General features: G+C 35.7%; 1 long non-coding RNA gene across 1 annotated transcript; it reads left to right on the top strand.

Annotated features, from left to right (window-relative positions):
• Window positions 1-7,957: 7,957 nt before the first annotated feature.
• On the top strand, window positions 7,958-11,613 carry LOC110694104. Its single transcript, XR_002505762.1, has 2 exons — window positions 7,958-8,280; window positions 11,029-11,613. It is a non-coding gene; the product is annotated as an uncharacterized LOC110694104 (long non-coding RNA).
• The last annotated feature ends 12,948 nt before the right edge of the window (window positions 11,614-24,561 follow it).

Here is a 24,561-nt window from a genome sequence, read left to right as displayed (position 1 = left end):
TTTTCCTATGTCGCTTAATGTCTCATCATGAATTATAAGGTAAGACTTATTCGTCATCCTTATTATTTAATCTTAAACCATAATTAAATAGCAAACAAAGTGATAAAATTGCATGAAATTTTAAATTACTCCAAAACCTGAATGGTTCATCTTATGATAAATGGTTTTTCCGAATGTTTTAAGAGTATCACTCTTTATAAAACATCTATAGAAATCACACCCATATCTAATATGCTTGATTTCTTTCGTGCAATTGTGAATGTTGTCGTTCACTTATTGCATAGGTTTAGTTATAATTACTTTGCTAATATTAGCATCTTCATTACTGATCACTTTCATAATAAGATGATAAAATTTAAGAGTGCCATGGATTATATGTGATTTAGGATTTATTGTCCAAGTGATGGCTACCACTCATTTTCATGATTGAGATCTTCAACTTGACAACCTACAATCATTAACGTTCAACAACAAACTTTCCATAGAACATCTTCTTTATTATCGCCTTTAAGGCAACAATATTCTCAACATATATTTTAGTAGAAAACCTGATGATGCTTTGCTTGGGTTTCACACCAAACAACTCGCAAAGATTTGGGATACCCTAATCACTTATGATCATGGATATTTACTTTAAATTCCCGCACATTACACATGGATGCACATCCATGTTACCATTCTCAAGCCACGACTCATTGTTAGCTCGTACTTATAAATGGCTTCCTTGTTAAGGATCTAATCCTTGTTAAGGTTTGTTCTTGCAACATTAATTCTTAAATTGTATTTGTTTCCACAAGTCAAGAACTCACCCTGTTACTTATCCAAGTACTTTGGATGTTCTTGGGCATAATCTAACGATTTGTTACATAGATTTAGGTTGATTGGTACTATATATATACCTCACATGCTCTAAGAAAGTAAGTCGTGCGATGACTCCATATCGTAGCATACATGATGGATTTGTAGAATGATTTCAATCTTTTTCCATCTAAGTTACATTTTAGTTCATCCAGTTTCACTGAGTCTTGCTAAACTGTTTGCTGTGTGATATGGTTGAAAGTCTCTACTAGAGTCTTTCTTATTTGACTTAGTATTTATCCTAGCTCATACTAATTTCAAACATTTACTTAGTTTTATACATACGGGTCAAAAGTCTTTCAAAGTCCTTCATTTAATGTTTAACACGGTAAATTCCTTTACACGTTCAAACATTTTATTAAGTCTATACAATAGATCTTAATACCCAATATGTACTAAGTATCGTCTTTTGCTTGGTCCATTGTCGAAAATACTTTCAAATCTAAGCATTTAGCATTTGATAGTTAATTTACAATAGAGTTCGTAAACTTCTTATTGGACCTTACAAGATTGACTCTTGCTCCCACTAGACTTCTTATTCATAAGAATATCTATATTTCTTCATAAGTCAATCCTTTTATTAACTTTATGAGAAAACACTTTTGAATTCCTTTATGAAATGCTTCCTTCAATCCCATAATGGATTTTTTGAGCTTGCTTTCAAATCTAGCATTATTTAGATTTTCAAAGCCCTTAGACTATTATCATAGTCACTTCCAAAATTCTATTTTAGGAAGGTGGTTTTGGTATCTATTTTTCCATATTTCATATGTGCAATTTTGCTAAAATAACCAGGAAAAGACTTGAGCATTCTGATTGGTGAGTAGGTTTTTATTAACATCAACTCCGTGAATTTAAATTATATCCTTTTCAGTCAATCTAGCTATGTATGCATATATATTTCCACATTTGTTAGTTTTCTCATTGAAAACTTATTTGCAATCGATGGGTCTTTCACCCTTCATGCAAATTAATCAAGTTTTAAACATGAATTTCAAACATGGAGTCTATTTCGGATCTTATGGCCTCTAACCATTATTTGGAATTTGGATTTGTCGTAGCTATCTTACAAGGCATTATTTCCTTACTATATAATAGTAAATAGTATGCTTGTAAGTCTTAGTTTATTTCTAACTTAACAGAATATTTATAGGATTATTCAATCCAAGCCTTTGGTGAGTTCTATACCTATACGGGGTTATTGCATCAAACACCGAGTTTCAAGGTACTTCCAAAGCCCTTTAATTATCTTGATCTTAATCCAACTTTTCAAAAGTTTTGTGAGAAATGAATTCTCTTTTAAGGCACTTGTAAAGTCCTTTTGAGTATTCTTGATCAAGTATTCTTACAAAGCCCTTTTAAGGTCTTCCGAGATTCTCGGTTCTAGTTTGTTGCTAATCTCGATGGTCATCGAGTTCATTTTCCTCTCACTTGTCGTTTTGGAAATGTGTTATTTTCCAGAAAGACACCACTTAGAGAAACAAACATTATGTTCTCACGTAGGTTGTGGAGGTAGTGTCTGTAGTCTCCCTTGTAAGCTTACAAAGAGACATGTATATCTTCTTTGGGTAAAAGTTCATTGTGAAACAAACAATTAGATCCCACTTGAGCTATCTTAGCCTTTAATGAGCCATTAAGCTCCCACTTAACCACCTAGCTCTTGCTAAGATGGTGACATGATTAGTAGTTAGCTCGGTTACATTCGCAATAAGTGATCAGCCTGATAAATGATCGTATCACTTAGCTTAAAGCGCCTAAGTATTGGCTCATTGTAACCACCGAAGTAATGGTTAAAAAAGAAGCACATTATTAGTCAACGATAAATTTTCCAAAATTGGATTGTCATCTCAAATTGGCAATGTTTCCAGACATATATTGTCACGCTTATTCTTTGTTTGGCAATTTTTCCAGGTTTAGATTGTTATATATTCATCAAATCGTTGGCAATATTTTCGAGATTGGATTGTCATACACCTAGTTCCCTATGGAAATTTTTTTTAAAGGATTGTCGTAGGTCTCTATTCATCTTAACATTTCGGCAAAGGTTCCCCAACGTGGATTGTCATTCATTTCGGTAGTGGAAAATTTTCCCAAAAAAGGGATCATCGATCGACTATTTTTTGCAAATGTTCCAAGATGCAGATTATCAATTGTGGCAATATTTTCCCAAAAGGATTGTCACATAATATTGGAAAATTTCCGTGGATTGCTATCAAGAGTTATATTCCAAGACGTGGATTGTCGATCGTATCAAGGTTCTTATGACAGATTGTTACGAAGCATTGGAAACTTTTTCCAAATTCGGATTTTGGAAAAATTTCCGAGATACGGATTGTCGCTTCATCGTGGAAACATTTCCTAGGATGGATTGTTACGTGGCATTGACAACTTTTCCAAAATCGGATTTTCATACATCATATAAGAGTTGTGTAGGCAACTATTCCTAAAGAAGAGTGGATTGTCATCACCCCCACGACATCAATACAACAAGTAAATAGCGAAGTAAAGCACTAAGGATCAACAGGCGATGGTCTTTGGTAATTTTCCTCGGAAGATTATCACTATGAAATTGAAGATGGCTACAAGAACCGGTCTTCGACGATGTCCCAAGGTATAGAGGAAATTGTCTACAGCGGTGAGGTACTTCCATGAAGAGGTATTGCCACAACCCTGAAGATGGCGAGGCACAGTCACCTTCGACGATGTCCCAAGGTAAAGAGGAGATTATCTATAGCGGCGAGGCACTGCCACAACCCCTGAAGATGGCGAGGCATAGTAACCTTCGATGATGTTCCCGAGGCACTATGGAGGATTGTCACAATAAAATGAAGATAGCAAGGCACTACCTTCATATGGCGTTCACGAGGCACTGTGGAGGTCATCACCAACAAAATGCAGCAACAACATCAGTTACCCTAGAGACGTGTGCTCGGCGGTGCAAGATACGCATTTCTTAACTCTTTTATTTTTTTACCAACGCTATTTTGTAGGTATCGGCGTTACAAGAATGATTTAGGATCGCATAACGTTCTGAGTCATTCTCCGTCCCTATCGCTGCTTTGACATCTATTTTCGAAACTTACGTTTCTCCAAACTCAATTAAAGTGGGGGCTTCTATAGACACCAAATGTGTCTCCCCAAAACCAAACCCAGTGATGAATATCTTTCACGTCATTTGTTTATCGAACGAAGTGAAAGTGTGGAAAGTTTAGTATGTGGATGTTTTTATTAAAATATCTCTCATTCTATTTTTGAAAATATTTCTTTTTACACTCTATCTATGAAAATAGCCAGTCCAATTTTAGTGTGGTCCATGATAAGGGTCCAATAATAGTGTAGTTAGTTTGGACTTGAAAAGAGCTTTCCAACGATACATTATAAGCCCAATTCCGATGAATAATGAGGAAGCTATGGATTAAATTAAATTTGGCCCAAAATGATTTAATGTGTGGCCCAATGATCTAGAGGAGGGCTTATTAATTATTATTCCTAAAGTTATTAGGGTGGATTTTAATCTTCTAGAATATTTTGAAGGTTCATTTAAATTCTAATGAGATTAGGATTAATAAATATATTTTAAAGAGTTTTATTTTAAAGAAAATATGTGATTTGTCACAAACATGATTTTAATCTGATCAACGCGGAATTAGCTTCTTAATCTATTAAGAAGAGGATTTCATGTACAAAGCTCTTTTGATTTCTTACTTAGCGCAAGACGACAAAGCTGTCGCCTGGCGCTAACAACTGTCGCCTGGCGCTAATCCTGTCGACTAGCGCTGATGTCTGTCGCCTGGCGACATATGCCAGTTTTATTCCGTATTGAACTTTTAGTATTTTCTACCGTTTTCGGACTATTTTTCTATAAATAGGGGTCGTGTATCCCCGCTTTCATGAATTCACAATCATAATTCACAACCATCATCTATCTCTATTCACTCTCTCTGAAGGCTATAAGCTTATTGTCTCTCTATTCTTTTTCTAAGCCTTCCCTTTTACAAAATTCCACATACATTAGATCTAGACACACCTAGCCAAGTTCGAACTTGCCTACACCCTAGACGTGAAAGGTTGATACTTTATGAGAGTTTGGTCCCAAATCTCTATTTCAATTATTTGATTTATTATTTTCCTTGAAGTTACTAACGCGTGTAATTTGTTATTAGAAAGAGATACGAGGCATCGAAGTAAGTAAGTTAATTACTTTATTGATCTTTTGATATAAAAATCATGTTTATATTATTTTTATTCCTAATATCATGTTAGGATGTCTTTATGATTCCTAGTATCATGTTTAGGGTATAAACTAAAATTTCTAATTTCATGTATGTTTCTATGATGTTTCCTATTCTTTCAAATATCATGTTAGTATCGTGTTAGGGTTAAAGCTTTGATCTTTGATGTTTAGTGGCATGCTAGGATTTGTGATTAATCATGTTAGTATCATGCCTAGGGTCTTGCTAATTTCATTATGCTTTATTGAGATGGAATATTTATTATGATGATTGATATTATTATTGTTGCTTGATATTATATTATTGTTATTGCTTGATCACGCCTTTTATGCATGTTTAAAGGGAATTGTACTTGTAATCACACTTAATAAGATAATTAATAATCTTGTTTAGGCTAATATTATTATAATTCAAGTGATCGTCAATAATAGTTTTGTTTGTGCATTAATATTCAACCAACATAGATTAAACAGATTTAGGGATAACCTATTGATTGTATGTTAGTCAGAAAGCGCACATGAATACAAGAAAAATAAAGTAGAGGCCTATTTTTGGGGCAGGTTCAATATCTTTTAGGTTGGATTTGTACCTTCATCCCCGAACATCTAGTTATGTATCTAGACCTATTAGAGTTGGCAATCTCATGGATCTTTAAGGGGTGTAACCTTCACCCTGTGAACGATTTACAAGTTCCTAAAACTTTTTGGCGACTCTTTTACTCTAGCTTCCTTCCCTTTGGACGCCACCATGCTTAAGTGTATGATCACAGTGGGGCTCAAGTGTGGGATTCTTAAAATCTTCCCTACAGGTGTCATTTACGTTTTCATTTTCATTACATTGACAAACAGTTTATTTGCAGATATGGGTAGAAACATGGTTTCCAAGGACAAGACCCTTAGGCGTTCCACAACACAAATTCGCAAGGATAAGGCGAAAAAATAAAAGGTTGAGATGGTTTCCGGGTTTATTTGGAATCCCTTGGGATACTAGTCACGCTTCTGCCGGGAACAAGACTCAAAAACCTGTAAAACACGAATATTCCGGTGACGGAATATTCGCCTCCGACGGTTAAGTTAATAACCTAAAATCAAAAAGGCTAGAGAGAGAAAGTAGAAAGTTGGAGCTATTTAATGCTCTATTTGTTATTATATCACAATCCACCCCTCCCATCATAAATGATTGGGGTATTTATAGGGGTAGGGAACTATGCCCTTTAGAGTTATTTCTTTAGAACGACGCGATTTTATTGGCGGTGCAATCAAGTAGCAACACGTGTCTAGGGGTTAGTGCTGTTTTGTGGCTTTCTCGGGAGTTGGGCCTCTTAATGTAAGGAGGCCCTTTTCACTCATTTCAGGTACTCTTCTTAAGCTTGACACACGTCATCTTCTCATAGGGACACGTTTTTCCCTTTGATTAGGCCACGTGTCACTACAGGATTAGACCATATGTTAGGGTATTTTGACCCTAAACATTTGCCCCTCAGAAGGGGGTGACTCGTACGCTACGGGCCGCCTCCTTTGATTTTCTACTCGGCTTAATGCGTCCGAGTATGTGGGAATAGAAATTATAGTGGAATAGGCGGATGAATCTGTTTGACCATTTAATGGATGAGCGCCTTGGGCTGAATAAAATATCATATCCATCTGTAATCCCTTTAATGGACGTGTGAGTCTAGGAATTAGGCGGATGGAACATGACACATGAATTTTTAGAGGAGAGCTTGGACGCCTGACTTCTTAGGATGGAAGTTTTAATTCTGTTTACGTGGCCGTCTATTTAGACGTGCCATTACCCGTCCAAATTAACAGAATCACGTTTTTAACTTTTTGAAATCTAGGTTAACTTTTTCAAAAAGTAACCGTTTGAATTCTTGGCTGGAAAGATGGATTTACCATTTTTCCCCCATAAATTTTGCCTATAAATAGAAGAGGTTTGACCTCATTTTGGCACTTTGGAACTTTAAGATTTTTAAAGAGAAGTCAGAGCTTTTAGAGAGAGAAAGTCACTTCTTCCCTGAATCTTCAAGAGCTTTACCGTACGATTGAATTTTTCGATCAAAGTTTGAGTTTTCCGGCCAAATTCCAAGACTTTTAAAGACTTCCAGAGTGTTAATTCGGATGATATACTACAAGAGGGGGGGTGAATTGTAGTATGTTCCTAGTGTCTACTTTTCACGGAATATAAAACTGATTGCTATTAGGAACTTAGACAATGCAAAGCGGATTTTACGAGGAAACCATCCAGGGCCCAACTGGAAGTAAAACCTCAACCCTACAAGGGATTTCAAGCCAAACCAATCCACTATAATAGGGCAAACACCAAGTTACAAACCTATTAAGTGACAGACCTTTACTCACAAGTTCCTGACTAAACTTGCTACACGATAAGACCCTATCTTACCCAATCTAAGTCCCAAACTTAGATTCACTCAGCACTCCCAAAGTGCCTACACTCGGCCTCTCACTAGAAGCTCATTCGGCTTCACCCTAGAAGCTCACACATTGCACTCTTACAATACAATATTATAAAAACGAGAATCCTCATGAACTCTCACACCCCAATACATAAAACACTCAAAACCCTTTTTCCCAATTACAAGATCTCAAAGAATAACTCTAAATACATACACTAGTACAAAAATGACCTAAGGTAACATCACATGGTATCACTTTGAAATCTAGAGATTGTACTAAGTTATAGGTAACACTATTGTAACACTTTAACATTAGGTAACACTTGATTGTAACACTTTAATATTAAGTAATACTTTATTGTAACACTTTGATATTAAGTAACACTATTGTAACACTTTGATACATAAGTATGCTCACTAACTGAAGGTATTATTTTAATTTTTTTTAGAAAAAGAAATGCCCTTTTTTCATTAGCTCCAAACTTATTATTGGCATTTCAATTCTTTCTAACTCACTCGCATTTCATTATTTTAGTCTCTCTTCGTACTGCATTCTCCACCACAGCCCCCTCCACCGCAACCGCCTCCTCACCAGTGCTCCACCATAGCTCTCCTCCACCAGAGCCCTCATCCACCGTAGACCTCGGCCTCCAACACGTACAACTCCTCGTTTTCCTCTCTTTCCCAATGAAGCGCACTCCATGTTCTCCTCTGAGGCGAACTCATCTGAAATCAATTGAGCCGAATTATGATATCAATTGAGGTGAATTCTCTCGGGTAAAGTTAATTCTCTATGCAATTATCGAATCTCAACTTCGCAATCTACGGTTTATTCTTAATTTAGTTGTAAGTATATTCAATTTAGTGTTCTTTTAAACTCAATTATTATAATAAACTATTGCTTATATTTAATTTCTATTGAAATATTGCCTGTAAACTTAATTTTTACTGCCCTATGTGTTGGAAATATGCATGTGATTACTGCTACTGTAGATTTCAAATTCCAAGAGGAAAAATTTTCTATTTTATTTGGATAAATTTTTCTGATTTCGATTATAAAATTTGTGTTTCCATGTAATTTGCAATTTGATAATTATCTTAAATAGATGATGGAATATTTACTAATTTGCAATCTCAATTGTTTTTAGTTATTTTTACCTTTGGCTATTATTGTTTAGATTTAATCTTTAAAATTATTAATCTAAAGTGTTCTAATTAATTGAGATAAATACCAAACCATCAGCAATTTGATGCAACTTGTTAGATGATGTGGTGTTCTGTTACTGGATTTGTTAGAGGAAGAATAATCAAGTAATTTGGGGAGTTTGTTATTTTTGTTATCACTATTAGTTTGTTATAAGTGAATTTTGTAACAAATAGAAGGGAGGGAAGGGTAGTAAGATCATTCAGAAAAGTTGTAAGTAGAAGTTTTGGGAGAGAATTCCTTCCTCTTAAAAGACGGAAATTGTGAACTGGTTGAATTCTGTTTCTGTTTTTTGGGTCTGATTTTATTCTCTTCAGCATTATGTGTTTGTACTTTTTGTCATGCATAATTAATCTAACCGGGGACTTAAGAGTTAAAAACACAGCTCAAATTAAATATCGAGTTATCCTTTAGTTTCACTGATGTTAAAAGGGGAGTTACGAGCTTTGCAGTTAAGATCCTTTAGTTATGAGCTTACGTACAACTCTATGTTGTCATTTGCTTTAATCATAGCTTCTCAGTGGTTTAGGATCTTTGATAAATATGATTTTGTTTATGTTGTTTATTTGTTTAATCATTAAAGTGCGATATTCTTCCCTGTTTAGTGTGATAGTTCTTCAGCCAGAAATGTGATAGTTCTTAAGCTAAAAATATAATCTCTTCAAATGCAGCCTGTGTAGTGCCAAAATAATGACCATGTCGTAGAAGACACCTATCAGCCGAGTATGGTGAGTTTTTGAGTCAAGGTATCATCTCTATAAATGAATAGGGAAATCCCGATGAATAATTTCAGACTTGCTTCAGAAGTCCTGAGGCAGGTTCTTTCTTCTCTTTGTCGGAATCATGGAGCTGCAATAGAAGAGAATTACAGACCATAAAAATTGAACTAAAAGCCATGATCCCACCTGATATAATTGAAAATAAAAAGAAGCAATCAGTAAGCTTTTATAGGCAGACAAATACTTGCTACTTCAAGCGTAGTTTGGGATGTCTTAGTATCAAATAATTGAGTATTAGCAAGATTAATTTACCTCAAACTCAGCTTTATAGGAAGACTATTAATAAGCTTCTATAGGCAGACTATTAATTGAGTATTAGTAAGCTTCAAGCGTAGTTTGGGATGTCTTGGTATCAAATTATTGAGTATTAGTAAGCTTCTATAGGGAGACTATCAATCTTGCTAATAGTCTGAGGTAAATTAATCTTGCTAATAGTCTGAATTCTGCATGTCCTAGCTCTTATGTGAAGTCAAGTGCTCAGGTACTCTTTTTGTGCTCAGTTGCTCAGGTGCTCGAATTTGTAGTCAGGTGAGATCTTTACTGCCTAACAAAGGTAATAAGCTCTTAAACCCGTATTCTAATCAGTGAAAGTGACCAGTAGAGGTCCTATGACATGCATGCATAATTCTACAGAACAAAGTCAATGCATAGATTTGTGACTTAAATGCATGCATCTGATCCATGTAGGGAGAAAACCTTGAATTTGAACTTAATGCCTGCAATATCTGTGAGCTAGTCATATATGAACTTTCCCTAGTAGGTATGTTTCCATTAGCGTTAAAACATGTTTAACATGGTGTATCAATTAAGCAAATATCAATTCTAGTTATTAATAATTCAACCCATGAATAATACAATGATTACTCTCACTTGATCATTTCCATTTTGTCATATTTACATAGGAATCGAACAACCCTTGACAGTAACACAAGACCAATCAGGTTGAAAATTGCTTACACAAATAATCAAACACTAATTCATCTATTAAATGGGATAATATTTGAAGCTATTAGTTATTCGAAAATAGCTAAATTAGCATGCCCTAATGGCTGTAGGAATCAGACTTATTATAGTGACTCTCCCAAATGATTTACTGATAAGAATTTATGCGTACATAGAATATGTAAAGGCTGTACGGTTCTTATTTTCATCATATTTTGAGATGAAGAAATACCAAAAATGTGTATCATATAATCTACCATGATAATTTTGTTTCTATATCTATTTTGCAAATTTTGATGTAAAAATGTGCCTATTTGACTAGTTACAGCCCCTCATGGATGTAATGCAAGTTTGTATGCATTGTTCCTCAATGGTGAATGAAAACTATAGTATTTTTCTGGCCACTTTTATAATCTGCCAACAGTGAAAATCGGACATAGTTTTGTTCTGGCCACTCTCTTTTGAGGTAAATCAGGAAGGTGGAATTAGAAATGTAAACTCTGAACATCAGACTAATAATCTGCTAGGGGTCTGATACTCTGAAAATATGTTTGTCATCAATAATGTTCGTCAACTGACTGTCTTGTGTGTTCTTTGTAGGAAGCAAGATCTAGATGGCAAAATATGAAAAACTTAGACAAGCAGGGATAGAACAAAATAGAAGCACAATGAAGGATTTGGGGGTTATATCCATGGCTTATGAAATGAAAGAGTCGATGAAGGGCTTGAAACAAACGAATAAGCACTAACTCTTATAATTGCGTTATTATATTTTTTTCTCTAGATGTTTTATATATGATGCTTTCACCTATGGAATTAAATGGATCAAGATGAAGAATTGGGATACAAGTGATGATGCTACAAGAAGCACTTACTATTACTGTTGTTTTGCTGCTGCTACTGCTGTTTTGATGTTGTTACTGCTATTTTTTTGCTGCTACCGCTGTCTGTTGTTGCCCCCTGCCACTGCTGTTTGCTGCCACATCTACCGCCGTTTTCTGCCACTACTGTCTGCTACTGATGTTTGCTGTCACATAATGTTGTGTGCTGGTCTGTTATAGCTGCTGCCGGTCTGCTAGCTAGCTGCTGCCGCTATTTGTTGTTATTATCGCTGACTGTTGTTTGAAATTTGGAAGTTTTTCTTATTTCCTCACTTTTCCAAGCTAGAGATCGAAGTTGATTTTCTTTTCGTTTGGATTATTATATTGTTTGGCCAAACATTAAATTTGGTGTTTATGAATTTTTTTTATAAAACTTATGAAATTATTTCAATCCAAATTGTTGTCCATCATATATGTTAATTTCGCATTCATAGTTTTTGTACATATTAATACTAATTTTATATTTTAAAAATAATAATAAAATAATAATTGTAATAATAATAATAAAATAATAATTGTAATAATAATAATAATAAGAAGAAGAATAATAATAATAATAATAAATATTATCTATTAATTAATAAGGTGTTACATTAGTTTGCAAAAAGTGATACATAATGTCGAAAAAAGTGCTACAATATGTTCAAAGATGATTGAAAAATGTTACCTAATAATCAATAAAGTGTTACATTAGTCCAGAGAAGTGATACATAATGTCGGATATAGTGATACTAGATGATTGAAAAATGTTATTAAAGATAAGTAAGTGTTACATAAGAAATAAAAGGTAACACTTTAAAAATGATACTAATAATATAATAAAGTGTTACATAAGAGAGTTTATAGTAACATTTTTAAAAGTGTTACCATAGGTTACCCAAAGTGTTACATAAGACCTTAGGTAACACGGGCGGTCGTATCACCCACTAAAGTGTTACCTATTGTCAATAATAACACTTTTACCACTTTATGTAACACTTTTTGGGTGTTACTTAAGGTTAGTTTTGTACTAGTGATACCAATGAATAAAGAGATAAAACTAATATGCTGGACACTTCAAGATCTGTCTAGAACTTACTGGACGAACTGTAACTGGAACCTGATTGGAACTTCGACCTGGAGGTTTGACTTAGCTTCGTGGTGAAGGATGAAACCATTAAGCACGACCACTGCACTTCGTCAACCTCGACTTTGAATGAATACATATGAGCATATTTATAGTACACCCAAATTATTCTTTTCGTAAAAGATAAGTTTTATTAAAAGATAGAAATAAAATATATTTTCCAAAAATAAGTTTTCCATAAATATATCTTTTGTTAAGAATATATTCAATCAATAATAATAAGATATATTTACCATAAAATTAGATTTTATCTAAATCTTATATTTTCCAAATATACTAATATATCTTACCATATCCTTTTACAAAAGATATAATTACCATAAAATTAGATTTTATTTAAAACTTATTTTGCTGAAAATATTTTCCAAAAATAACTTATCTTTTTCCACAAGGATTTATTAGAAAATAAATATCTTTATTCTGTAAAACCAAATCCTTAAAAGATATGCACGTGGTAGATAAATATTTATATCATTAAATTCGACCTGTGACCTTTAACGACGTGCAGACCTAAGTTCCGATTAGGTTTTGGAACTCTGATAGTCTCTGAGTTCCTGACAAGTCAGTAACTCTAATTTCATTGACTATCATGAGTTCACCTTGGTTCTTTAGACTTGTTCAAGACCGACTTTTATGTCCAACATACTTACATGAACCCTAGAGCGATATACTTCGATTTCTTTGTCTTCATGTTGTTTCTTTGAAAATCTTGTTCTGGAATCTTGTAGTATTGATGTATTCTAGTTCTCGGGGCAACGTTAAGTTCCTGTTAGGGAACTAAGTTCCCGTTAGGGAACTCTTCATGTACCGGTTGGGGAACATGGAACTCTTCATGTACCTGTTAGGGAACATGCTCCGGCTCTCGTGGGAAAGCCTGCCAAAGGTTCCTTCTGCATCTCATTAGAGAATATCTTCTGGTTCCTTCGTGGTTTGGTTCTTGTGGGAAAACCTGCTTTAGGTTCATTCATCCCCTCTTGTTCCTCTTGAAGTCTTCTATGTTCCAACCCATTGACTTCACCTAAGTCAGTTCCTGTCTTCACATAAACACTTAAGAGAAACATTAGATTGAAGTTTGTTTGTCATAACAAACTTCAAGTGAGAGAACTAATTAAACTTAAAGCTTATGTAAATACTCCTACACATATACAACTCATGTATGCATAGTGTACTTACCTTATGAAGCTAACATATGCAAACACCTATTTACATAGTTACCTTCATAGTTCCTTAGCCATCATCATGCTTATCAACCATAAAACTCATCATTGTTCTTGTTCTTCTATTGCTTATTATATATTGCTTAAGTTCCTTATATACATATTTGTCATTGCTCAGGTTCCTTGTATCCTGTTCCAAGTATCACTTGTTCTTTCTATGCACAACTTAACAAACACATTAGATAGATAATCATCATTAGTTTACAATCATCAAAACCTAATTACTCAACAATTTCCCCCTTTTTGATGATGACAAACTAATGATGCTTATCACACATTAAATGATAAATCGTTGTACATTTATTCCCCCTTAGTTCTTCAAGGAAATAACATTTAGAACAAGTTAGGAACATACACAGGAACTTCACATAGTTAGAAACTTAGCAATACACATCCTTATCAATATATATATATACTTTCAAAGATCATGTTGTAAGAACTTTAGACTTAACTACTACATACCATAAGCATCATACATATTCTTCCCCCTTTTGTCTTTATCAAAAAGGGTATTGTTCCACAAGTTTGTTTTCCGTAAATTACACACACATAAAGTCATATGTCACACCTACCACCATATAATAAGTAAATATATAATGGTTAAACACTTGTTGTTCCTAAAAGCCTCAAGGTACTCACTTTTCAAACTGGATACTATTTCCACACTAATTTCCAACTCACAATCCAAAGGCCCAACTTCAAAACCCTTAATTGAACTTGACAAATAAAAAGTTAAAAATCAAGTAAAGATCAAAGCTAAAAAGTAAGAAATGGATTGTATGAATAGGAAAATGAAAGCGCAAGCTCAAGGGATATATAAAGAAGCATATGGAACAAAACAAGTAGAGGGAACATGAAGTGGAATTTGTGCTCTTCGTTTAGACCTTTTGAGATGATAAGGTTTACCACATTTGTTCTTCATTTCATACTCTTGAACCTCCTACTAAACACAACACATATTCATCTTGCTAATTGATAACCAAGTTCCCTTACTTCAACTACCAACTGCTTTGAGAAACATTCTGCTTACTGGAACTTAAACAGATTTCAGCTTCATAGTCAAGTTCCTTCAACGTTTAATATTGCTCCTTCACTAGCTAGCTTACCAAGTATACGAGTACACGACATCAACATAGTCAATATTCTTCATATTTAGATATCTAGGAAATTAAATATTGGATCACCCTTATTCTTCTTCTTTTTTTATTTTTTTTTTTTATTTTATTATTTTTTTTTATTTTTTTTATTTTTTTTTAACATAGGGTGTCATTACACAGATTTCGCGTGCTTTCCTAGAATAACACATTTTAAATCAATGAAGATAATACTTACTCATACACTTGAGTTCCACAACCAGCTTTGAACCATTTTGATTTCTTGGTTCCTACCTTATTCCCCCTAAGTTCCTTACCATTCTTCTTCCTTTTCAAGTGCTTACTTCTTTTCTTTTTCTTCAACTTCCCCCTCAACATGTAATCACCATTCTCAAAGTTTCATTGATCCATAAAAAGATTATGAACAAACTTAGAGCACATGGGGATTAAGAATAAGAAGTATGGCTATATGAAAAGATAAGGAAATAGGGTCGATAGAATCTTCGAATATATGAAAATATGAAATAAGTATAGCGCAACACGGACACACAATTAAAAGTTGTAGAATAATGTTGCATTCGAAGAAATATGGTGTGGATGCTTGAAAGTTGGCTAAAAGATAGGTTAGTTCCCTCTGAAATTTAAACGGGTGAGATACAAACGGTCTGGGAACTTACCTGTCTTGTTTCATCAAAGTTTCTTCCATTGTTCCTTTGGCAACTTAGGAACTTGATGTTTAACAGCACCCATAGTTCTATTATGAGACATCTAATACTCTTAGGCAAGTGAGTATGTCTTTTACAACACAAGAACTAAGTGTGACACATAAATAATAAGCGCACATTCTTTACTTCAAGTTTAACATGCATAGGAACCCCAACTTGACATAACTTAAGGGAAAAATACTTTATACTCATGTTATGTTTCATCAAGTCTTGTTCCATTAAGCAATATACAAGAATATGACAAGTCAAGATAAAATCATAAGAGAATCCATTCACAAATTCACATATTGCATTCATACCAAAAATATATCAATTCAATTCATCTAATGCCGACATGTGAAAAGGAACTTATATGATGGCTTACCTTGGAGTTCTTGAAGTGGTTGTTTTGTTCCTTGATGATCTCAAATCTAATATGAACTTCCGCTTCTAACTCAAGTTCCATTATCAATGGTTAATGCTTACAAATATATTTTTCTCATCATAGAATCATCAAAAACCAATGCACAATGGCTCGTCAGTTGTACCAAAAATATAATCAATGTAAATAAGTACAACTAAAACCTTAGTCCAGAAAACAAAAATTGACAATTTTAAAGCTCAATTTTCAAGAAGGAACTTGGATAGCAATCTATCCTAGAGTATGTTCCACATAGACATCTATAACAGAAAGTTATACAAAAGACATCCATGACATCCATGTGGTACAACTCTAATCCCATATAAACAGCAAGATAAAATAATATTCAATTACCTTCAAGTCTAGCTATACGAGAAACAAGTTCCTGAAAAACAATACATACCTTTGTATTGGTTGTTTCCTATAAGAACCAACACGGCCTTGTTCCAATCACGTGCCTTATTCAACAAGCCTTTTCCCGAACACCCCTTTTAATCTCCGACCCTTTTAGGTGTTCTAGAATATGTTCATGATGTAACAAACACCTTCTTCCTTTTAAGCTCATTGAGTTCTTGTTACACATCTAACCTTCAAGCTCCATCCTCAAATGCTTCAATATCTTGAGGCTCGACCTTAGTTACATATGCATATAAGACACTGTAGCTCCATAGATTTTTTTTTTTTTTTTTTTTGAGATTTTGCTGGTAGGAACAAATATTATCTCAACTCTGGAACTTCGTCGGAACTTGCTTTCTTGTATTGAGTTCATTGAACTTTGCTGCATGAGCTGGAACTTAACATCTAAAAGTTCCTCAACATGTGTAGCTAGCCCTTGCTGTTATCCTTAGTGACATATTTCTTTACTAGGAACTCAGTTAGTTCTACAAGAATTTGTGAGTTCATCTTTTATAACCTGCTTGATGAGAACAAACCTGTTAGTCTCAAAATATGTTCACTTTTTGCACATCAAACATGATGTGTAAACTCTTTTTGTTTTACTGATCTAGGCGTTTATGGGTAAATCGCCTTGACACTTATATCATCAAACATCCCTAAGTGGAACATAGGGTGTCTTGATAATCAAAGATCTATTGCTTCAGTGTTGATGATGTAGTAAGAGACATTGAAAACTATTCCAAAGAACCTGCAAAGACCATTAGCATATAACTTTGTTCTCTTCATGTCTTTCATGATTCAAAGTTGGAAACTTGTTGTAAATCCTGTGTTCCTACTACAAACATCAAACATGACTGGAACTAGGTTCCATTGTTAGATCCATAACTTCATAAATAATGAACATTTAGCAACAAACCCTGTGATAGAAAAGACTTTCAACAAACAATTCATCATCTCTTCTATTAAGAAAAGTAACCAAGTGTCCATTTGCGTTCATATAAACAAGAAACATCTTTCAATTAGTCTCTAAATATCACATGATAAACAAATCCATATCACTAAGATCCAACGGATTAGTGTTGCTTACCATCAACCCGATGTTGAAAGAGAATATAACATGTTTTAATCCTCATGCTTCTCAATCTTTACCTGTTTGGAACTTACGTATACATATACCTATTATCGAGTTCCTACTAGTTTTATCAAGCATAAAAAGATTAACATGTTTACAGTTTGAAGCATAGAATTATTTCGTAAAACATCTAGAGTTCCAAGCATTTAAAACACCAAAATGTGCATCAAAAACTCGACAAAACAAATGTTCACAATGGTATAGGAACTTGACTTACTAACCACCTTTTATGCAATAATTTTACCTTATGTGTTAGTCTTATAAGTCAAAGTTCTTCCATTGTAGGTTAATAGCAGGAAATATCTTGATTTGACAATCATCACCCCTTTGGAACCTCGCTGTCGAGATACTACGAGTTCCTTCCTACTATGCACCTTCAACTGTTCATGTTCCTATTGATATCAGGTTGGAATATGCCCTTCTGGTCCTTTTGACCATTGTATCTTGGGTAGAGGAACGTGTTGGTTTAATCTCAAGTTCTTCAACACCTTGTCAAAGTTCCTCAAATATTCATTCTGAAGATATAACCTGAAAAATCAAAACCCAAGAGAATTCTTTTGTGCTTTCAAAAGGTTAGTAGGTTAGTCAAGAGAGATAGATAAAACCTAAAGCATAAAAGTATTAAAACATAAAGTTCCAGTAAAAATACTCCCTTTTGGATGTCGTTCCATAAACAAAATTATGGATCTCCAACACGTAGACAAAGATAATCATCTTAACTCATCATCCTTCATAAGAGTCTCCTACAGGAATTTATGCTTGGTTCCAGAGAACTTTGAACAATAGGAACTTGACTGGAACTTGCATAAGAAGCTGAACAGGAACTTGTACACTAACTCCTATAGAACCTTGATATATAAGCTTTGTTATTCCTATATCCTAAATCTATTTTATCAATTCAAGTTCATCAAGTTCCAACTAGTTAAGCACCAAGTTCCTAACGGAACAAACTTTTATGCACCGGTTTATATCAATGGACAAACCTATAAAACAATCATTAACAACCAGCACCAAACTGGAAGAGAAGTTAGTTTATCATGATATATGTTATAAGCTTCAAAACAACTTCTCTTTCACATCCATTCACGAATAACCTTCAAAGAAAATGGAAATTGAATTTTAATAGGAATTTGTGAAGGATCAATACATACCAAAAGTACATGACCAATATTTATAGAGAAATGTATAGGTGACTTACACACTTATCCATATTATCGTTTCACCTACTGCAAACCTCTTATAAAAGCTTTGTAGTGAGAGGAACTTGCATATAATTCCATATATACAAACAACCAAAATATCATCGTTATTAATAAGTTGTCTCCACTTACATAGCCTGCAAAATCGGTCACCTTTTGGCTTTGCTTACCCAATATACATTGGGTACCTTCATGTTAGTAATAGATGTCAATAATCCATAATTAAAACAAATACGGTTAAACCAACTATCTTTACTAACAATTAACATCATGTGTCTACAAAATAAATAATCAGAATAATAAGGACACATGATAAGGTCATTCTTTGGCAAATATTAAAAATATACGTTTATTACCTTGCCTAAGGAATTAAGTTTCCATTCAAGGGTAGTCCAGGTTCCAAAAGACCAAATATGCATAATTCTAAACAATAAGTTCCTTAAACTATTTCCAGTAAACAGATTCTTTATTAATAAATCAATTTATAAATCTGAAAAAAATGATTTTTAAATACACTCAAATCAGATTTGAGGTTACACAAAATTGATCTAAAAACATTAATAATAAAATAAACAATTTAACTAAAAATACCGCAAGGAACTTGCAAACATAATAACATGCACATAACAAAGAATTCAAAGATGAAACACTTACCTCAAAGATGTTAATCTTTGAATTAATTCTGCTTTACAAGAAAATTTTGGTCTTAATGTGGAGTTGGGAACATTCTCGGGTTGAGTTCCAATTGCTGCATTTCTCGTAGATATACATCCTAGCCTGGAACTTGCTCCTCGGGGTTACCCGGTTTTATCTAGAGCATTGGCTCTGATACCAATTGTTAATTCGGATGATATACTACAAGAGGGGGGTGAATTGTAGTATGTTCCTAGTCCCTACTTTTCGCGGAATATAAAAATGATTGCTATTAGGAAATTAGACAATGCAAAGCGGATTTTACGAGGAACCCATCTAGGGCCCAACTAGAAGTAAAACCTCGACCCTCCAAAGGATTTCAAGCCAAACCAATCCACTATAATAGGGCAAACACCAAGTTACAAACCTATTAAGTGACAGACCTTTACTCACAAGTTCCTGACTAAACTTGCTACACGATAAGACCCTATATTACCTAATCTAAGTCCCAAACTTAGATTCACTAAGCACTCCCAAAGTGCCTACACTCGGCCTCTCACTAGAAGCTCATTCGGCTTCACCCTAGAAGCTCACACATTGCACTCTTACAATACAATATTATAAAAACGAGAATCCTCACGAACTCTCACACCCCAATACATAAAACACTCAAAAACCTTTTTCCCAATTACAAGATCTCAAAGAATAACTCTAAATACATACCAATGAATAAAGAGATAAAACTAATATGCTGGACACTTCAAGATCTGTCTGGAACTTACTGGACGAACTGTAACTGGAACCTGATTGGAACTTCGACCTAGAGGTTTTACTTAGCTTCGTGGTGAAGGATGAAACCATTAAGCACGACCACTGCACTTCGTCAACCTTGACTTTGAATGAATACATATGAGCATATTTATAGTACACCCAAAATATTATTTTCGTAAAAGATAAGTTTTATTAAAAGATAGAAATAAAATATATTTTCCAAAAAAAAGTTTTCCATAAATATATCTTTTGTTAAGAATATATTCAATCAATAATAATAAGATATATTTACCATAAAATCAGATTTTATCTAAATCTTATATTTTCCAAATATACTAATATATCTTACCATATCTTTTTACAAAAGATATAATTACCATAAAATTAGATTTTATTTAAAACTTATTTTGCTGAAAATATTTTCCAAAAATAACTTATCTTTTTCCACAAGGATTTATTAGAAAATAAATATCTTTATTCTGTAAAACCAAATCCTTAAAAGATATGCACGTGGTAGATAAATATTTATATCATTAAATTCGACATGCGACCTTTAACGACGTGCAGACCTAAGTTTCGATTAGGTTTTGGAACTCTGATAGTCTCTGAGTTCCTGACAAGTCAGTAACTCTAATTTCATTGACTATCATGAGTTCACCTTGGTTCTTTAGACTTGTTCCAGACTGACTTTTATGTCCAACATACTTACATGAATCCTAGAGCGATATACTTCGATTTCTTCGTCTTCATGTTGTTTCTTTGAAACTCTTGTTCTGGAATCTTGTAGTATTGATGTATTCTAGTTCTTGGGGCAACGTTAAGTTCCTGTTAGGGTACTAAGTTCCTGTTAGGGAACTAAGTTCCTGTTAGGGAACTCTTCATGTACCTATTGGGGAACATGGAACTCTTCATGTACCTGTTAGGGAACATGCTCCAGCTCATGTGGGAAAGCCTGCCAAAGGTTCCTTCTGCATCTCGTTAGAGAATATCTTCTGGTTCCTTCATGGTTTAGTTCTTGTGGGAGAACCTGCTTTAGGTTCATTCATTCCCTCTTGTTCCTCTTGAAGTCTTCTATGTTCCAACCTATTGACTTCACCTAAGTCAGTTCCTGTCTTCACATAAACACTTAAGAGAAACATTAGATTGATGTTCGTTTGTCATAACAAACTTCAAGTGAGAGAACTAATTAAACTTAAAGCTTATGTAAATACTCCTACACATATACAACTCATGTATGCATAGTTTACTTACCTTATGAAGATAACATATGCAAACACCTATTTACATAGTTACCTTCATAGTTCCTTAGCCATCATCATGCTTATCAACCATAGCACTCATCATTGTTCTTGTTCTTCTATTGCTTATCATATATTGCTTAAGTTCCTTATATACATACTTGTCATTGCTCAGGTTCCTTGTATCCTGTTCCAAGTATAACTTGTTCTTTCTATGCACAACTTAACAAACACATTAGATAGATAATCATCATTAGTTTACAATCATCAAAACCTAATTACTTAACACTGAGTTTTCTACATGTACATATGTAGGTCGACTGTTCTTCTTACCTTTTTTTACTTGCCTTAGTTTTCTCTTTTTTTTTTTAAACCTAGCTCAACACTCGGCTTCGTCCGTTTCTCCTCATGAGGCCGACCGTTCGCCTGGGACTGAGGATTCTAGAGCGGACGGAGACGAGTTGTCTCCTTCATGGAGTGGGTCCATTTCTAGTACGTAACAACTCTCATCCACCTATTCTTATCTGTCCCTGCACTGGAAAATGGCCCGTACGATGCAAACGTACAATAGAGATGCTGCTAGAAACCTAGAGGGTAGTCAAGTACATTCAAGGGTCCCTTATGACCCGAACAACACGAACACCCAGACAGAGTCAACCACTAATACGACCTCAACTAGTGGCATTGGATGCTTGGCGGTCAAAGTGAGCTCTTCTTTTGAAGAACGCCAAAGAGCACAAGGCGTTTCTTCCTCTAGGAGGGCGTCCGGGCAAACTTCGGAACTAAGGTTCTCCCAATATGCCAACGCGTCCATGGACTCGGTCGAGTTCCTATCACCGGAGAGGGCTCCTTCCTCTCCTAGGGCTGACGAGGTTGGACCGTTCGTCCCAATCCATGAACAATACCATCTCCAACATAGCAGGTCGGACAAGCCTAGGACAGGCATTGTCTGGGAAATCAGGCGGCCGTTAAAAGTGATACGGGTAAGGGTCCTTGACGCCTGATGGCGTGGTAATGGTTGGAGGCAGCCAGGGCTCCAGAAGCAAGAGCTCGGCTAAGGCTGCTAATTTGGACAAATTTCTGTCCTCAGAATTTGGAGCTTCTCCTCACCCGGTGAAGAGGAAGCAAAGAACAAGGCAGAGGGTGAGGCGGCAACAGAAGAGGTCGTCGCCAGCATTGACACCTTCAAGGACCTGTACGCTTGTACGGTGGCTAGGACGACCTCGGGCTACCTTAATGATGGGTTGGATGAATACAAGGAATTCCTCCAACTGGGAGAATGGTTTGATCTGGTGGCACCTAAAAAATCTCTTTTTGTGGCCGCCTGAGAAGATGAGCGACTGCTCCGCAGATCCTTTGGCGTTTATCGTGCCGCTCCAGACGTTGGACTTTGCTTCTCCTTTCATCCCTTTATTTGTACCCTCCTAGACGAACACAATAATGCTCTTTTCCAGCTGATGCTAAACAGTTGGTTAAATATTTTTGGATACTTAGTAACGGGCATCCGTAAAGACTTCAAGATGGACTTTCCGGTTTTTCAGCGAGATGCACTCCATGACTTGTCTGGAGACGCACACAGACGACTGGTTCATCCTCATCACCACTAAGGACTATATGGTGGTGATGGACCGTGTGTCAAAATGGCAAGACTGGAAGAATCGATACTATCGCATCAAAACAAAGGACGTGGAGTTCAACTTGCGGATGAATCAGTTTAATGCTAAGCCAATCCAGCTTGGCCGGGGGGATCACAAGTCGTACAAGCCACCCATCCAACCTAGCCAAGCACATTAGCTTGACTACTTTAGGGTCAAGAAGGTGAGGAGGGACAACAAATGGTGGCTGTGCCAAAAAACGTGATCCCTTTGGCCAGCTGACTTCAAGAATTGATATTTATATCGGCACGCGGTCTATACAGGAATCTTCCCCAAGGTGGGGCTTTAAAACTTTTTATCATTCGCATGTTAATTCTTTGAAAATTTTTCTAACTCTTTCTCTTCTCCCCCTTTGGAGAGGAAGCGTACTGCATGCTAGACAAGTAGCAGAAGGGTGAGGTCGACATGTCTGAGATTGACTTGGCTTGGTACATGACTCGACAAAAAAATGTACGAGCAGACCAAGGAGGTACGGACAATTAATCTAGGACTTGTAACTTTTTTTTCCGATCTAGTATGTTGGCAAGAGACTCCTTACCTTCTTTATGCGGAATCTTCCTTGCGTCAGTGTTGGTATGTTGGGAGGAGACTCCTTCCCTTCTTTACGCGGACGCAGATTCATTTTCATTTCTTCCTTGACATTAATTTTTTCTTGTCTTTTTCATATGGCCACTCCTACCCCAAGATCAAAACAAAAGCAGTCGGCCACTGCTTCTAAGGACGCCAAGGCGTAAAAAACTAGGAAGACGGTCGCATCTTAGACCCCTTCCGACCCAGTGATTAAGACGAATTCACAGACTGCTTCGAAGCAGTCCCAAGGAGAGCAACCGCGGCTGTCAGGAAGCGGGGCCTCTAAGTTCGTGGATCCGACAACAAAGTCGGTCCATGATGTGTCTGCGGAGGCGGACGATGGGGGTAAGTCGTCCCCAGTAAAAATGGCCGGCCCTGTCTTGACTCCGCCTGTCAAGAGAGTCAAGAAATCTGATTGGCAAGCGGCTTCCAGTGAGCTAGCTGAAGAGCTACCTGGCTGCACGAATGAAGGAGTAGAAAAACCCCTGCCACCTCCTTCATTCACCTTCAACCTTCCTTCTCTTCCCAGCTTCTCAAACGGTTAGTCTAAGTTTTATACTTCCTTTTGTTTTCTTGCAAGCCTCTTTTTGGCTCAATTTAACACCTTTTGTGGCCGCGCGCATATATTGCGGAGGAGATGAATATGAAGCTGCCTGGTCAGTCACTCATTGGCGCGGACAGGAAGGCCATGAGAGAAGCCATGGCCAAGGTCGTCCCCTAGGAACAGCGGGTAAAGTTAAGGGGGATCAATGAGGGCATCCTTGGCCCCATGATAAACTGTAGTTCTGAGGCAATCATTCATGACTCTTTGCCAATTCATACTTAGAACATATTTTTTTAATTTGTTTTGCTAACTGCTCTTCGTCCGTGTGCAGCTCTTTCTTAGGCTCAACGCCTTCCTAGATTGGAAGGAGAAGGAGAATGAGCGGCTAAAACAGGCCTGGAATGAGGTCAGGCGGGTGGAGGATGCCGTCACGGGAACAAACGCTATTAGAAGGTTCATTTAGAAACCCAGATCACCGCGCTGTCCGACAAGGCAGCGCGACAAACTGAAGATCTCGTGAAGCTAGGCAAGGCCTTTAAAAAACAGACCTTA

This window comes from Chenopodium quinoa, unplaced genomic scaffold (assembly GCF_001683475.1).
Source record: "Chenopodium quinoa cultivar QQ74 unplaced genomic scaffold, ASM168347v1, whole genome shotgun sequence".
NCBI classification, from domain to species: Eukaryota; Viridiplantae; Streptophyta; class Magnoliopsida; order Caryophyllales; family Amaranthaceae; genus Chenopodium; species Chenopodium quinoa.
Note: the sequence above shows the minus strand (reverse complement) of the source record. Positions and strands in the feature narration are given on the sequence as shown.